This window comes from Ciconia boyciana, chromosome 15 (assembly GCF_034638445.1).
Source record: "Ciconia boyciana chromosome 15, ASM3463844v1, whole genome shotgun sequence".
NCBI lineage: Eukaryota > Metazoa > Chordata > Aves > Ciconiiformes > Ciconiidae > Ciconia > Ciconia boyciana.
In genome coordinates, this window is record NC_132948.1 from 7,599,027 (window position 1) to 7,617,426 (window position 18,400).

At 45.2% G+C, this 18,400-nt stretch overlaps 1 protein-coding gene across 1 annotated transcript in view; it reads right to left on the reverse strand.

Annotated features, from left to right (window-relative positions):
- The window catches only part of KIAA1671 (KIAA1671 ortholog), a 90,995-nt gene extending 75,999 nt beyond the window's left edge, over positions 1-14,996 (reverse strand). Inside the window, exon 1 of the mRNA XM_072879628.1 lies at positions 14,766-14,996. The gene's annotated coding sequence lies outside the window, so the exon portion shown is untranslated. The remainder of the gene's footprint in view (positions 1-14,765) is intronic.
- Between the last annotated feature and the right edge of the window lie 3,404 nt (positions 14,997-18,400).

Sequence of the window (18,400 nt, forward strand, 5' to 3'; positions counted from 1 at the left end):
TTACAGAAATAGAGTGATGTGAGAAGACATTTCCTGCTTGCCCTTATGCGTGGCAGGTGCTTTTGTGCCAGAAGGGATTGTAAGGAAGGACAAAGCCCATAATCCTCTGATCTTCCTCTTCAAATTCTAACAGGATTTCCAGAGCTGGAAAATGCATTTGTGGCCTGGCCCAGTAAACCACCCTCAGAAAGCATAACCAGCTCACGTTGTTCTGTGATCGACTTGGAATCTCCATACTGATTTATAAATGCTATGTCTTTTACATATTTGTCTGATTGCTGAAAAAGAGATTACGGTATTACCATATGGAGAAAAGAACAAAGTAGTTTCATCAAGACTAAGAAAACCTGAGGCTACTGGCCTTGGAGCACTACCTTCGACATGCTAGGAGATCACATCAACAGCTTAATCATATGAAGAAAATATTGAACCCATCAAATGGAGGACAAAGGAAACAGAGTGATAGGATAGAAGACCAAAAATAATCGTGACAGATTAAAAATTATATATATATATATGTGCATCTTCTCCAAGACAGAACACCTGGGCAAAGCTAAACTGCACAGTTTCCATAAGGAAGACAGCTTTCCTCCTGTTTTAATCCTCAGGATTTGTTCTCACCATGAAGGTTCAAAGCCAGCTGTCTCAGGCCACTATACAGCTACTGCCAACAATTATTAAAGAGCAAAAACTAACTGACCCTGGGAAAACGTCTCTTTTATTAGTTTTACACCTGTACTGATCTTGAAGGATAGATGCTGAGCTGCACAATCACTAGCTAAAAGACTCATTCACAAAAAGCACGTGCCACCTACAGGCGAAATACTTAAAGATGCTGCAATAGATTATGCTGCTTCTAAGCATTCACCTAGCTAAAAAGAAACTTGTCGTTGACTATTCTTGTTACAAATGTTTATGTTCTGCTTCAGCTCTTACAGCTATACCATTTGATGTCTTCACTAGCTTATTTTCCACTTCTTTTCTTAAAAATAACACACTAAAAAGCTCTGTGTTCAACAGCTTTGGATTTTGCTGCTAACGACACATTTTCTTTCAATACAGACAGCCAATATTGCCTAGCAGCAATTTCTCCATTCAGTCCACCATTCTACCTTTCAAATATTTGCATTAGTCATAACAGAAGCATGTAGCCCAGCTTGGTCAACAAGCAACTATACTCAAGCCCAAAATACTTGTCCCAGGCACTACTCTAGAAATGAACTGCAGCATAATGGGAGAAAGACACTCTGAACTGGCCCCACTCTAAACAGGGGGTTGGACCAGATGATTTCCAGAACAGATTATTCTGTTCCGTGAACAAATGAACAATTTCTAAGCCTGCTCCTCTGAGTTGTAGCAACCTTTGTCTTAAAGGTCCAGCTTGCAACAAGCTCTGGCTTAAAGCTCCACCATGGTGGTGCCTAGCTGAAGTAGACAATAACGATATCTCACTGTTACCGTTGGAAAAGACAAACACTATGACAACAGAATGACAGAGTTAGCATTAATAAACAACACAACTTGATCTTACTTCCCGCCATTCACATGCCAAGGCAGGCAGGTGGTCCCACAGAGCAGCTTTTAAAGGCGCTGCCAGGAGGGATGCCGAGTGCCCACACTAGAACAACGCCTTGCACCAAGCTTTGCTTCTCCAAGATTCAGCTCAGAATTACCACAGAATGGAACTAAGTGCGCTGGGTAGAAACATTTAAAAAAAAAAAGCTGTAGGCACTATCTAGCAAATTTTGACTAACGACATTCCTAACAGCCGACAATAACAACAGTGGCAGCGCACGCACTAACACTGAATTGCCTGGAAAGGGGGAAGCACCTCCGTCCTGAGCCCCGGGGTCTGCAAGCACAGGTCTGACTGGCACTGCCAAGACAAACCCCAGCTTCACTGACAAGCTTCCCTTTGTGTGCCAGCTGAAGCAGATCCTGACACGTCTCTCTCAGACAGAGGTGTTTTTATGACTGACCCTTTTTTTATGCGTGGTCCCCATAACCCAAAACTATTTAAGGCAAAATGGAGGGAATAGTAGAATTGAAATTGGACTTGGGTTTACGTGTCATTAGCATCAACTCTGGGGGAAATTTTCCAGTGCACTCAGCACTGGCCTGACCACACTGAAAATCCAACTTCAGCACTAGTTCTGGTAGGCCAACACCATATAGGATGGAAACTACTGGTTTCTTAGCTGTTTTAGCCAGCACTATGTATGACGCAGGGTAGGTTATCTGACAAAAACCCTCCTTTTCCCAACCTGTTGCTCCTATAGCAGCAATTCAAATGCTTTACTTAAAAGATGACCCAATTTTGAACAAGCCACTTATTAACAATCTCAAACTGGATGAATTTTACTCTAGTTATGCCTTTCAGTATACAGATGGAGCCATTAAAACTCATTCAAATTCAAATGGACATGACCATCAGATTTACAATTTCCACTCACTTCTCATAAATATTGAAAATATTACTAGACTAGCGAGAGATGGGTGGATCTATTTTGAGTCAAATAAAATGTTGTTATAAAAGGAAAATACTCAGTGGCATTTATCATTCTCTGGGCCAAAATCCCTTACGTCATCCTCTGCTCTACAAAACAATTTCATACTTTGAAATTACTCTTTTTGCCTCTCAGGTTGTTAACAATTTTCAGACAGCTCTTTGATCTCTTCCTTGTATACTCTACACAGCATTAATCTGGGTAGGAGACACTACTGCAGCAGGATGCTGCCTCCTGTCAGGCATCAATAATCTGCCCCAAGCTGCACACCCATAAAAAAGCTGCTATGTCAAGAATGCTTTATGGACCAGAAGAGCTACTGCTGCTACCTTGATAAGGCTCCCATTTTTTCTTCAGTGGGCACATCTAGCTTTTCACGTATGCAGGAAATAGTCTAAGTTTTTTTCCCCCCACCAATGCAACTACCCATTTCAGAAACACTGGCTAGTTTTGCTAATTTGTACATATGTTTCTTTTGTTACCTGCTAGCAGGTTATCGTTACCAGCAATCCACAAAGGAGTTTCCTCTTCCTCCAAAAGTGATACAAATTGAACACAGCATCAGAGTCCTGTATGACTATGAGGAACCAAAGCAGTGACACTACATTTCTTCCCATCTGTGAACAAAAGCACGTTTAAGCTAAGAACTCCGACAGCACAAAGCCTGCACGTGCACATTAGACATCGTTCACCACCTTGCTCTTCAGAAACACAATGTTATTCAGCAAAATCAAGGCCTGTAGTGAATTATTTGTCAACACACTATCTAGAAGCTATATGACTACAAAAACAATCCTCTCCACATCCCTATATGCTTGAGAAAGCAGAGAGAGGGAAAAATTGCCTATTAATTGGAAGGCAACAGTTGAGACACTTAAAACATTAACATTTTTATTGAAGGGGGTGGAAGAAAAAAAAAATAGCAGAAGTGTGAACAAAACAACACTGAAATCCAAACCATGGAGGCGCTGAGAACCTGGAAGTGCCTGGCTGTGAACAAACACCCATGTGGAACACACCCCCACGTCCAGCACACTGCACGAACCGGGGCATGGAGGGGAGGCGAAGGAAAACGTAAGTGGCTAGTTAAACGACATGCACAAGCTTTAGCATACAAGTGCATTTTTAACCACAAGTGAATAGTGGTTTTTTTAAACTTTCTGGTAAGTTTTAAGCACAGAAGCCACAGAACCACTCTAACACATCAAAATGAAGATAAAAGAGTAACCTAAAAACACATTAAAAAAATGCAGACACTGTCAAAGAATGCATGGTACAGTATAGAGATCACCTACATTTTAAAGCAGGATAATAATGAATAGCTGACACAGGCATATTTTGCAGCTCACAAAAATTAGCAGGAATTAAAGATCACAGGTATGTTCTCAACAGTTCATCCAGACCTGAGAACCTACGCACGAGACTCACTTGCCTGTGAGCATCCAGACAGAGAAGCTTCCCTCAAATCACACCCATGTAAACCACACTCATACCGGTATTACAGCAGCCCCAGCGCCTGATCCAAATTTCTCAGGGCATATCCACAGTAGGGATTTTAATAGCATTTTAGTAACCTGAGAATGATCTCACAGTGAACTTAGAAGCATCACCTTTCCAAAGTTATGACAAAGAAGGTTCCTTTGACTGAAATCTGATCCAAAACAAAACCAGAATACAGCGAGTTCACCCAGCTCCCCACCTCTGTCCATTCCTTCCCCCTGAAAGCCACACAGAAAAGCATGACTAACTGATCCTGGGTTTACCTTCACTGTTAATACCGCTGGATGCCTCTGGAAGGCACGAGACACGTTCACCAACTTCAAGAGGCACAGTAAGTCCTGCAGCTACTGGGGAATCTGCTGAGCCCACTCCCTCGCTGGCCTTTTTTTGCAGTTCTGCAAGTTCAAACAGTGACACAATGCTGTCACAAAAACAACAGGTAACTGACACTGGATCCAGAATTTCTGCAGGAGGAATCCCATCTGAATCAAACATTTACAGAACAGGAGCCATGCCAATCCAAGGAGATTAATGTTAAGGCCAAATGTATCTTCGGCTTCCTCAAGTCAGTGGCAAACCTGGTAAGTGAAATCAAAAATCGACAAATCCCAGCATCTTTCATGAGACAGCAGCCAGTGGAGGATGCTTCAGAGGTGCCATAAGCACAAAATACCATTTCTTTTCAGTTTCCAGTAATCTACAGTTCAGCAACTTGATAAGCCAACAGAAGACCAGCTGCCTGCTCAGTGAAGACGACTGGCTGATTTTTTTTGTTTCATCACCTACAAACCAACCAGCATACCATGGACAAAAGATACATCTAAACTACCAGATGCAAACTCTGCCCAGGAATCGCACTGATCAACCGAGTTCCCGTCCCCAGAAGTCTTCAGGTTCAAGAGCCAAAGTGATAAAAAAAATCAGGGTGAACATAAAACAGGTATACAGGATGGGAGAAGAGATCTGACCAAAACTGCCCAACATTCAGGCAGTGCGTGGCCTGTTTGTTTTGCAGCAAAATGATAAACCCTACAGATTTTGATGCCTAATAAAAGCCAGTCCAACTTACTATAAACACTGCCTTGCACGCTGGTTTTAAAGCAAATATTGGTTAAACAGTTATAAACAACCTTCTGTTAATTATGTAGTTTCAAATATACACTCATGCCTCAACAAGTTTTTCACTCCAGCCTCCTCTCCAGTACACTCTGCAGACATAATCAAGAGCAGAACTATTGAATCTGGCCAACAGTACATTCTGCAATTACTCTTTGAAGACAAGTTCAGGTATCAACTCCCTCCCTGTTTTGTTAGCGGTTGCTACCTCTGGTCCCAAACACGTCAGAGAGCTCCACAACCAGAGCCCATCAAGCACTGGCAGTGGCCACCACACTCAAAGGAATGCCAGGGACTTGGACAGAACCCCCAAGCAGAAGCAGCTGAGCAGGAAGCTGCCAGATGGCCAAGTGTCCAAATGACATATTTTGCCTTCCAATGTGGGCTGTTACCAGTTTTAAAGCTCTCCAGATGCTAACCTGCCATCTGCTTCATTACCTCCTTCTCCACGCTCCTGAAGATGTTCTCAAAACACTGGGTTTAGGTGCCCCTCCCACATTCACAGGCTTTTTCCACACTCCCATCAGCAACTGAGTCCTGGTGGAACCAGTGTAATTACAGGATGCTGAGATGCAGATCTCCAGAATAGAATTGCCTCACAGTATTTGAAGGAGCCAACATAAGCAGAAAATGGAGCAGGCCACAGTTTATAAAGGTTTTAAAGCAGTAAGAAAAATCCAGACTACAGCAGCCCTGAGCAGGATGTAGGCAGGAAAGCAGAAGTCGCCCTGCCCCGAGAACTCATGGGAAGGCTCCAACTGTCCCGAGGTATAATGATGCTTCTAATTCATCATGAGCAATACCGCTGAGTTCAACTTCCCCGTGTTATTAGAAAGGATGTAACAGACATAAGAGCACAATCATTTCTAGAGCCAAGCTGAACAGAAAAGATGGCAAGATCTTTAACCTCAAAGTAACCATTTTCAGCATCTATAAAGGCAGCATTTTGAAAGTGTGCTAATCTGGAATTAAAGCTGTTACGTTTCAAAAAAAAAAAAGATTTAAAAAAATGAAAGTCAATGGAGCCAAGACGAGACTTTTGGAGACAATTTGAAAAATATACTAACCTACTCCTTACAGAGCCAAGCTTGTGCAAAAACCATCTTAGTCGACCATACATCTACAATACAAAAAAACTGGATTCAAAATTAAGTGCTTTTTACATTGTGTGCAGCAGTCCAATGTCAACAAACACACCACTCTGTGTGTTCATTACATTAGAAGTCTATCACATACGCTTTAACGCATCACAAAGAATCTCTAAAGATACCACACATGCTGGTTAGGAAGCAATACTAATACACATTCCTAGTATTCAAGACCAAATATGAGAGAAAAGGCTTAGTATTTTCTGTAAGATAGGTCCCGTTACTGACACAAGTTACACATCTGCTTCAATACATGCTCTCATTTCATTTTTGCATGCACATACACAATGAATGCAATCATTACAGCTGCTAGTATAGCCTTTTATCCCAACCCAAAGTGCCTTCGGGAGAGGAAAATACACATTTCATCTTAAACAAGGCTTCATCCTCTCCATCATGGTATCATCTCCTTAGATTTCATCTTCAGGCATAAGCACCAGCATGACAGTGACACTATTTAAGCAAGAACTTCACTGAAAGAACTCAATACAAACCGAGATCTGCAGACGCGTTTCTTGCATGCGATTCCGATACAGCGTACAAGAAAGCTTCTCCACGTCCAAACTAACCCTCTGTACTCCAAGCGCAGGGCAAAGGCTTGATGGAATCTGCAAGCACTGCAGAAGCAAAAGGAAGTGCAATTCCAATATGTTTAACTACTGAATTAGCATAATGCTCACCACGCAGAAACCAGTTTCCCTGACCTTCTTGAAATGCTGATCTGTAACGATTGATGAATCTTTCCTATGTGTACTGTGATTCAACTATATTAAGAAAGAAGTCAAGAAAACATCCGTTGCCCTGTCAAGTTTAGCGAGAATAGGTCAGACGTGTAGAAACCTTTCTTGCAGCCTCACATAACTATGTAGCAATAGTGAGCACCTCTTTCCTACTAGGAAAAGTTGTACTGAAGAGAGTAACAAGAGATCTGAAGTTGTACCTGAAACTCTACTGTAATCAAATAAATTCACTTAATCTCTCCTTCGCAAACAGTAACCAGAGAGCTGCAGTGATTTTTTTTTTTAAATATATTCATTTTGTGAAGAACGTAAACTGAACATTACGACGACTAGTAAGAATGATGAGATACATACATTCAAACCTGTTTTAGAAATACTTAATACTATTTGCATAAATCAAGCCATCTGTTTTCTTGGACATAACTGTTATTGTAGGCTTGAACATGCAAAAGAAAAACCCTGTATCATTTGTATATGCGTACTGCAAGAATAGGATGATATTTAGATAAATCTGCAACCATCATGTTGCTTAAAACATTCAAAGGGCAAATTATAGTAATATCTGACATTTAATAGTGCCAATACAGTAAGAGCACTGTTTGACAACAAATAATAAAAATGACATTTCTTGTAAGGTCTCTAAGTAAAGGAATGAGCCAGCTGAGCTGCACAACTTCAGCATAAATGCCCGTTTTAGAAAGGCATCTGTGCTCATTTTGTTCAATGAAGAATTCTGAGTGTTCTCATGAAAAATCAAACACAATTATGGTGGCCAAAAATTCCAACCCTGTTTGAAATGTATCATGGCTTTGCTGGGCTGAATGCTTTCGTTATGGATGAGACAGCTTTGTCCATCGAAAGCCTTGTATGGTTGAACATACTTGCAGCAGATAAACATCGCTCTTAAATTTTGGCACAACTCACTCCCCACCAAGAGTTACTGATACTATGGCTGAACTGAAAAAGCAGCCAGACTTAATCCAAGCTGAAGTCTGAGCTCATCAAGTTTGTCTTTATTCCCCTCTTCTAAATTCCACACTTGTTTATGTCTTTCAAATTCTCATCAACACTGTAAAATAAAATCATCCTAGTTTTACAACAGTAGGAATAACAAGTTTTAGAACTTCACATTTATTAATATAACTTCTTGAAAGGCACAGAAAGCATGTATTTAACCAATACTAAGACCAGAAAAAAACAGTCACTATGAAAATATAAACAGAAGAGGCTGATGTGTATGGCAACACCATTGTTCACATCAGCAAAAGCACACACAAATACTCATATTTTCATGCATGTCACTAAAATACTGACAGCTTTTTACCCTTAGAAACTACAAAGGGTAAAATTGTTTTTAACTACTAGAATTAAAGAAAAACTAACAAAATAAAGCATTAGCGTCTTCACTTCTTCACCTCTTCTCCAACGTGCCAAACCTATGTATTTTAGATTTAAACAACAAAAACGCTGCTAATTTCTTTTTCTTCTATTGTTGCCATCCATCTTATTTGCATCCGAGTGCTGCTTCTGCAGCAAAGTTAAAGTTGTCTATTCCTGCGCTGGCCTAGCTCAAAGAGCGCACACACTTCCAGCCATGCCAGAGCTCTGCAGACTTCACTGCCCAGCTGTAACTGGGTCAAGCCTGTAGCTGGAGTTAACAGGGCGCTGGCTCATGGCAATTCTCTCCCCAGCCCCCAACCAAATTAAAGGGATATTTTGACCTGGAAAAGACAACTTAGATCTCCTACCACCCCATACTAAAGCTTACGCTAATTCTGTAAAATAAGACAAGTAAAAATTACACCGAAGATAGAGCCGTTCGTACGCTGCGTACATACACTCTTTAAAGAAACTGCTGGAATGCACATGCACGCTTTTTCCCCTCCAAGTGAAAACTGTGTAGATAACAATTCAATTGCTGAAGGTTTGGTTATCTTTTTCTACTTGTTACAGCAGGCTAATGACCATCCTGACTCATAATTACTACAATAGTGAGAAGCTTTCAGTTCTCACCCTGCTGCAAGTCCAACACTTACCTTCTTTCAGGCATGCAACAGCTTTATTATAGCCCAAAACTGAAAGTTTGGCACTTAATTCTGATAAGAAGTTCTAATGAATGGCTCTGTAAGTGTCTTTAAAGGAGCCCAGACTTCCCTGCCTGCCCCCCCGCCCCGAGTTTAAGTGCATGTTCATAGGACATGACTCAAAACAAAAACAAGCAATGTTTCAGATCATAATCCTCTGTAGTCCTGGACTGCCTAAATTGCATCACCGCAATCATACAAGCCTAAGAAAAAATTCATTTTCTCTCCTCAAGCATGTTTTGTAGAGATGAAGAGTATAAAAAGAAAATTCAACTCCCATTGTTTCAACATAATTGTAAGGTATTCAGGAACTGTGAAAATATGTACTAACAATCTCTTATTTATATAGATGCATTGAAAAATAACCCCAAAGAGTTTGGAAAGCTGTTTGAAGACTTTCTTGCCTGCAGAAGTTCCAGCATTACATATTTCCAGAACAAACCAAAGACAGTGGGAAGCAAGAAAATAAGCTACCTTGATAAGAGAAAAGAATCTAAAGATTAAGCTGTTTATGCAAGTATACTTCTCTTAAGAGTCTAGATTATTTAAGGCTAGGCCTGAGGAAAATTGTCATCCAGTAGACCTACATATCCCTTTCTGATCAGATGTTCAGGTCATACTAGCGTAAACTGATATCCAGTCATGAGGAAAAAAAAAAAAAAAAAAAAGGGAAACATTACTAATTTTTTTTTAGCCAATAGCTGCAAAAAGATAGAATAGTCATGATACTAAATTTAGTGTGTTTTGACAAAACTCAATACCCAGGTCTTCTTAAGAATTTTCTTTTCCTGCCACTTAACAGAACCTAAGATACGGGAAGTCCACTGTGCATAAAACTGCTTCACCCACAGAAGCCCATTCAAGGCAAACAGCAACTGACATGCTATGTTTTTGATTTGTTACCTTTTTTTTTTTTAAAGTATTACTAGAACACAGTTTCAAAAGAAAGGCCTGAGAGTTCAGAGAAATTTTATGTATGCCCTTCATATTTACTGAAAGTCAATCAAGGAAAAGAAAGCAGACAACTTCTTTCACCTCTTTCAATCCAGCAAGTAGAATTCCTCCTCAGAATCGGCTCCTTACAGTCACGTCTCACTGGAAGCATCCATACGGGCAACCCAACAGTAAATTCCTGTACATTTTTAGGAAAAGTCTGTATGCTCAACTGCATAGGGCAGGTGCATCTAGAGTTTACCAAGCGTGATGTCCTTCCAGTTAAACTGTTAAATCTACCAGGTCTGCGGTCGTTCAGAAGGTTGTGATTAGGATTCAAGACTAGTTTGCTGCAGAGGGAATTCCACAGCTCTCCTGACGCTATTATTCCAGTCTCTTTGGCTGCAAACTCAAGACAACCACGCGGTGGTTTACAACTGCAAAGGCTACTACTACAACCAGGGAGTCTTCATTTAAACAGATTTCTGAGGCAAAAGCAAAAAGCTTGTGGCTTTTTCCATATGATGTCTTTGGGCAATTCCTACGTACAAAACAAAACACACACCTAAAACATTGCAACATTCTCAGATTCTAGTCACCCTTGTGCATCAAACACAAGAAGTGATACAGACTGTGCTCACAGCATCACTGCAAGCTTCATGCCTGGGCTTGCAGGATTAAGTAGTTTACTTCAGTCTCGCTTTTACAAACAGCCCACTGAATACAGTATGATCTCCTATTCCATGAACATCTCTTTAAAGTATTGAATAGGCATAGTACCTTCCACCCAAAAGCTGCCTGATACTTAAAAATTGAACAAGGCTGCACCTGCGTTAAGAAATAAATTAATAACATAAATTAGCAGAAAAGCTAAGACGTTGAATACCTCCCTGCAACCAACAGCATCACGTAAATTTACCAAGCTATGAAAGTGAAAGAAAGACTTCCAACTAGCATTATTCATATCCTCATGCAGGAAAACATCCTATAAAAAGAAATAGCTTGAAAATAAGATCCGTGACATTACATGTAACTGGATGCAGAACATAAAACTTGCATTGAGACATGCATGCGCACACAAACCCCTTTTACTTGTCACATTTTTAAATAACTACACAGCACACAACTCAGCACGACAAATTAATTTGCCAAAGGAAACTTCCCCTGGCTAGTGAGCAGCACCAAGTTACCAATTTCTGTGGAAATTTGAGAAAACATACCAAGCCTTAGAAAAAATCTTGATATATGACATTCCTCAATAAGAAACCAGTACAATTTTTAAACACATGAGCGGCCAAAGGTATGACAGAGGTAGTTTTCTGCAGCCACAACTGTACCATGTCCCTAACTGACATGCTCAGAGTAATCCTCTCAAATATGATCCCGAGACCAGTGTCTCTGATCTGCAGAGTATTCCCCACAAGCACTGCTATACTACCATTTTCAAGACTATGGGAAGTTTTCTTACCACTATTTGAAAACTCATGGACAGGAGAAAAATCACCAGGAGTTCTAGCAACTTGATTCTGATGATACTTGGAAAAGCTACCAGAAGAAAGCAAGCTCCATGACCAAAGATCAAACAAAAGCTAATCCCGAAGAAAGGACTAGGCAGCGAATGCAGCAACGCATTCTTCACCAAGGACAGCGAGCTCATTTTTTGCTTTACAGTAACCAAGCACGTGTGAAAGAAAAGGGAGGTGACAGGACTGGTTTCAAAATTATCTAGTAGCCAGAGAAACAGAAGTACTGAATGGAGCAGAGTCCAGGACAACACCCAAGCAAAATCACAGAGCCACGCAAAGAATCCCGGGAGGTGGAATAGCCAAGCTCTCCATCTACCTTCCACCTGGGACCTGCTGGTCAGGACTTGCTTCTTTCACATGCGGTCTAAATTCTATGTTCAGTCCATGGAGCAGTAAGGGCTGGCAAACTTTTCAAACATAGTCCTTAGAGTCTGAAATTCTTTCTTTCAATAAAATCTATTTCCAAGTCTTAACTGATTTTTTTTTTCCTTTGGGAGAAATCAGGCATCCAGGAAGCATATTACTGTCAGAGGAGTCTGCAGACACACAAGGGGCTCAGCATCCAAGATGACAGTGCTACACATGGTTGGAAACAGTATTTAAAAAAACAAAAAAAAACAAAAAAACCACCAACCAAACAACACCATCATCACTACACATAGCTCTCAACATGGCAATGATCAGAGGTAATAAATTGTTTAATCATCAGACATTAAAATTTTCCTAATACATAGGTATCTAGTCAGTTAAGAGCCCAGGTCAGGAGAAACGTAGATGGTACTATGCCCTTTCTCCTCTAGCCATAAGACAGGCAGCCTCCAGAACTGCAGCGTGAGCACAAACCTTGGATTGGCGACATTCACATCGCTTACTACCGTATATAAAATGAGATAGTTAAAATGACAAACGCAAGTGTTTGAATTGGAAAACAGCCCTAGATTCTGACCTCTTTTAGGGGCTTTCCATTTTATGACACTCTAGAGTCACTTTGTTCTATGTCTTATATATACAGGAAAAGAAACCTTCAGCTTAGAATTAGTTCAGAGCATCATCTCCAAGAGAACAGACTAAAGTTTACAAGTATATTTTCAACAAACTATACACATATCAAAAGTAAATTACAGGCTACGTCTTCTATTTAAATAGGATTCCTGCCTCTAATTATTCTAAAGTAGAAAGGCTTTGTAGATTTACTTGCTAATAAATATACTTGTCAATTTTTACAGAAAAAGCCATAGCATGCAGTGAAGAAAATCCTACCAAAAAAAAAGAAAAAATTTTATAAATTCTTGAAAGATTTTTTGGAAAAAGCCTTTACCTGGATTATGCATTTTATTTTATTCATTAGCATTTCTGACACACGTTGTCTGTTTCCCTACTACACCCTAAAAATGTCACAGGAAAACAAAGAAAAATAATATTTTCATGTGATCACTAAAAAGATGCAAAGCCTTCTAATTTATGGAAGAGACAAGGAAAAGAAAATACCAACAACCTTCAATTCTGGCAAAAAGTACCTCTGAAGCAGCTAAACAACTTCACAGTTACCCTGGAAACATAGTTTACCTCTTCAGCCTACCATGAAAATTGCCTGCAATTACCACAATGGAATGAAGCATCAGTCTTGACAAAACATCAATTGCTATATGTTGCAAGCCCTTTAACGCAGTACCAGTATTTTATCATGAGCGATACTTTATCTTGAATAGAATTGTATTACTAAACTCTGAAGAATGAAATCTGTAAGTATACTAAAAGGTTACAGTATCTCATGATGGTATAGAAGAGCTCTACCATCTGCCAAGTGTGATTTCCCTTAATCCCATTCCTCACACACAAATCAAAATCACACGGATTACGCCACAGAAATAGAAGTCAAGCCAATACCTGAATCCACAAGATTAATCTCCTACCTTCAGACGGGAGAAACACAAGAACAGTAACAATGCTGCAAACAGACTCGGGAAGGCAAGGCTTTTTACACGACTCGATGCAATACCACACAGGAAATAAAGTGATTTCACAGATTAGCTTCACCCTTTCAGAATCCTGATTTTGGTCGCTCCCAAATCCAAGCGCAGAACTCCATGCAAATTCAGGGAAATGGGAACTGACCTCCATGTGATCTTTTGGATCAGGTATTTCCACCCATAAGCAGAAGTCCACATCCCTCCATCCACACATAAATCACTTACATTTGGAGTTAGGAAGAAAAATGGACAAATTAGTTGCATAACACAAGAGAGTAATAGAAATCTGCCCACCCAAACATCAGACGAGCTTCTAAAACAAAAACATATACACATGCATGGGCTAATATGCCAACAAGCAAAGCTACGTGCATCCGCAATTAAAAAGAACCAGAGTGATGACCTTAAACTGGCGCTTAAAACTAACTCTAGAGAGCAGATACATTTCCTAAAGTCCACGGCATAAGAGAGTCACATACCACGCTTCTGAAATATCTGTGTCCCTTCTGCAGACTGCTGTTAACCCAAGCAGTAGTCGGCACGGCTGTAAACTCTTCGGGGGGAAAGGGAGGGCATCTTTATTTGTACATTTAAGAACGCCAAGCACATTATCATCACTAATCCTGCGGGGAACAGATGACTTTTGTAAGCACTGCAGTTATCTTGGCTTACAAAATAAGGTTCTAACCTGCAGTGCTCGCCAGCAGAACATTATACCCGTGAACCATCAAAATCACCACGGAACTACCTATAACCGCACACAGACACTAAATTAAAAGCACGAAGGGCTTTTTCTTTTGAACTCGGACCGCACACACACGAGGACCCAACTTCTCCCCTCGCCCTTGGCTCTGACGCAGTGAAAAACAAGCAGCGAGGCGATCCCAACACCGTCACGGACCCCCACGGACCCGGAGCCCGCCCTGCAGACCGAGCCCGGGGTGAGTTTGCCCCCAGGATCCCCCTGCGTCGTGTCCCCCGCGCTGCCGGGGAACCGGGAGCAGCACGGGCACCGCCGCCCCGGGCCCCCCCTCCCTCCCCCCGGGCCGGCTCTGAGGGCGAAGCCCTCAGAGCCGGCCCGGGGGAAGGGGAGGGGGGGGGGAGGAGGGGGCCGGGGCGGCACTCCCCTCGGGCTGAGTGAACCGGACCCGCCCGGTGCCTCACCGGGCCGGGCCGCCTTTGTCCCGCCGCCACCAGCGCGGTTCCGCGCCCCTCACCGAGGGCCCACCGCCGGCACTTACCCTGACGGGGCAGCGGCTCGTCCCTCAGGGGAGCCGGCGCGGGACGGCGCTGGCTCCGCCGCAACGGGGAAGTTGCTAACTTAAGTTTGAGCACGGCGGAGCCCAGCGGCCTGCCCGGCTGAGGTGATCGGCGGCCGGGGCACGGCCGGACACCCCCACCCGGGGGCGGGGCGGGACGGGGCGGAGCGGGGGCCGCCCCTCCGCGCTCCCCGGGGCGAGGGGCTGCCGGGGGCAGCGGGAGGGCCGCGGAGGGGAGGGGTAGGGAGGGCCGCGCCGGGGTGCCCCGCCCCGGTCCCGCCGCGTCCCGGGCTGCGGGAGCCGCCGGCCCTGCCGCGCCGCGCCGCGCCGCGGGGCGGGCCCGGCCCTTCGCCCCGGCGCCAGGAGCCGCCGGCCGCGGCGCGCGCGCAGCCCGGCCCGGCCCCGCGGGAAGCGCCTCTGTTGCCATGGCGACCGCGCGGCTCCGCCGGGATGGGCGGGGCCTCGCGCGCGCAGCCCGGTGGCTGTTCACGGGTGGCTCCGCCCCCTCCACCTGCCCCGCGGTGGCCCCGGGCGCGGCGCTGGCGGTGGGGAGGGCGCGGGTTCGCGTCCCGGCCCTGGCCCGCGGCCGGCGGTGCCCGTGCCCCCGCCCCGGCCCCCTGAGGGAGAGGGCCCGTACGAGGGCAGCCGCCCCTCGGCACGCCGCAGCGCTCTGCCGCCGTCCTTCCTCCTCCCCTAAGGAAAACGCAACCCCCTGCCCCTTCGCCCAGCCTCCCGCAGCCCCCCGGGCCTCTCGCCCTCCCCGGGCAGGCGCTGGGGGAGAGGCACCCCAGGCCGGGGGGCCCTTCCGGGTGAGCTTTCTGCCACCATGGTTCAGGGCCTCTGCTTTGGGCTGCAGAGAGGGACCCTGTGAGAGCCTCCCCGCTACCCCTGCCAGCGCGGCAGCTGCAGCCTTTGCAGGGTGCTCAAATGGCGGCCCGGAAGGCACGGGAGCCCAGTCCAGGGAGCACATCTCCTCAGACGGGAGACATTTCTCCTCAGACCGAGGAGCGTTTCTCCTCAGCCAGACGCCCCCCACACACACCCCGAGGAATGGCACCCGAGCCACTGAATCTGCCCGTGGGCACCTCGGTCGCTGTTTCCAAGGCCATGCCACGGTTATAGTAATTCAAATGCTTCAAATGCTGCTTTTCATCATTACAAAAGGTGTGGTTTCGAGTGACGGAGGAGTCCAAAGTCAGCTTCTGAGGCAGGGCTAGCGCGGAGGCCCGTGACTCATGGCAGGCGGGCAGTGCCCACGCTGCGGCCTGGAGAGAAAGGAGGGCCTGGCTCGCAGCGGGTATCGCAGCGGCGGGCTCGAGAGCTAATGCTGTGGCACGAGGGAGAAGGCAGCTCCACATCCTCGCCCCAGCTCTTAGCAGGACCCTGAGAGGTGAGGCAGCAGGTCCCGTGTCCCTGCCGTCAGTGGGGAACTCACTAATCTGCCATTCACCAGCCCTTGATGGAGCCAGTTGAAATCTCGCTTCTTTTGCAGATGTTGGGGTTCCTGAGCAAATCAAGCTGACTGATCTCTCTGTGACCCGCTCCCGAACTGCAAGAGGGAGGTGACACTTCCTCAGCATGCCTTAGCTAGATGGGTGTGCAGTAGCTGCCTCTTAGCAGGTGCATGGATGGGGGCCAGTGGAAAGGTTTCAGCAGCAAAAGCATCCAGCTCTGCAATAGCTGCACGAATAAAAGAGCATGCCTCACCTCCTCTGTCCCCACCCTTGTTGTATATGCCACATTCTATTTAAATTAAGATCCCTTTCCCACAGACCCCTCTTGCTCCCAAATCAGGATAATACGTGTGTTTTCCCCACCTTAGCAATCCTTTTATCTTCACCACACACGCAAACACAAAGGGATCCCGATTCCATGACTCATTTGCCTTTCTCTTTTCCAGAAACCAAGACATACCCCATCCCCTCATCCACCTATCCCCCCCAGCACCCCTCCCCAGCAGCCTGGCAGCAGTCACCTCCGTGCCAGCACCCACCCTGCAGCCCGGGCTGTTGCTGGCAACTGGTACCGGCCCGTACAGAAGAGGGTGATCCATGGCTCGGACCAATGCCTCTGCAAAGAGGGTGTTACTGCTTCTTACACTTCTTTGAAGTGGTTCTTGTTCCACCCATGGCTTGGGAACCCCTGCTCTAGCACATGGGGCTTTCAGCAAGTAATGCGAAACAATGAAATCGTCTGATCAGTTATTCAGGAGCCACTGTAATGGCAGCACCCTCCACAAAAACACCTACATGCGTCGACACAGCCAGAGACAAGAGAACTGGCCAAACCAGGCTCCGGAGGCTACATACCCTCTGGGAGGCTGCATTCAAATGGACGACTTCAAGAAGAGGAGATGCATTCCCAAGAAGCTGCTGCCTCATTTCCCACTGTCTGAGGAGGAACCTCAGCGTGTGCCTTTGCAAATGCCCGGGGAGATGAGACCTGGGAGCTTCAAAGTAGCCACAAAAACTCTCGATGCTTCAAGCCCCAGCAGGCCAGAGGCAGCAGCTGCACCTGCGGGATTGCAGAGCTGCGGGGTAGATGCAGCGGCGCAGAGCAAGCCTGGTCTCGATGAGCCTCCAGTGCAAAGCTGGAGGGGCCGTATCCTCACCCTCACTCAGCCTCTGTTGCCCTGGGGACGTCCCGACTGTGTGGGAAAGGGAACGGCTGTAGTGTGGGTCCAGCACAGAGTGGGGAACCGTGGGACCTGCAGTGCTGCTGCAGGGAGCCGGGTACCCCACCAGCCGTCATGCTCGGCCCTCGCACCCCAGCTCTGGCACCAGGCAGGAGAACCACCACCCCACTGCCACCCCACTGCTGCGGCTCCCTTGGGCAAGCGCAGGACCTAAGTGTGGCATGCAGCCCTGGCTGCAGGAAGGGTTTCTTCCCTCCGTGCTCTCTCCCCACCTGAGACCCTGCGTGAACCTTTCTCCCACTGGGTTTATCAGCAAGTATCGGACTAGAGTTAACCGCAATCTAGGGGCAGAGTTAAATGCAGAGTCCTGTTCTATCAGCCCATGTATATAAATTAGAGCTGTAATTCCACCCTGCAGTGTGGATGGCAATAGCAAACAGACACTGCCAGACCCATCTCACACAGACATTTGAGCTTTGAACCTTTGGTTTATGATTTCACCAGAACCATCAGTGCGATGATATGCAAGCAATATACAGTGAAGGAGTGCTTGTACTCGGAAAAGATGACAGGCCCCTTATCCATGAGAAGTTTCAATTTTTTAAACACAAACATTCTTTGCCATCAAACCAACAAAAGGCTCTGCCAGGCTGATGCACAAGTTTACTAGCAGCTCTGCTTCTCAGATGGGTAATGCCACCGTTTTCTCTTCTCTACCATACAATTAACTTCCAGAGTGGGACCTTTTCAGAATTAAACTAAGAATTGCATAAAACAGTGAATAATAGCAAATGTTGCATGTACCAGTGAGGCTGCTCTGGTGATCTGGTCCTCTCACATAGTCTGTCAGTGCCCTATAGTGGAGAAATGGGTTAATTGCATATGCAACATGGAGTGACTGCCAAACTGCTGCGTTACACTCCTGCAAACCTGAGGTCAGGCCACAGAAGCCGGTGGGGACATCCCAGGCAAACACCATTGC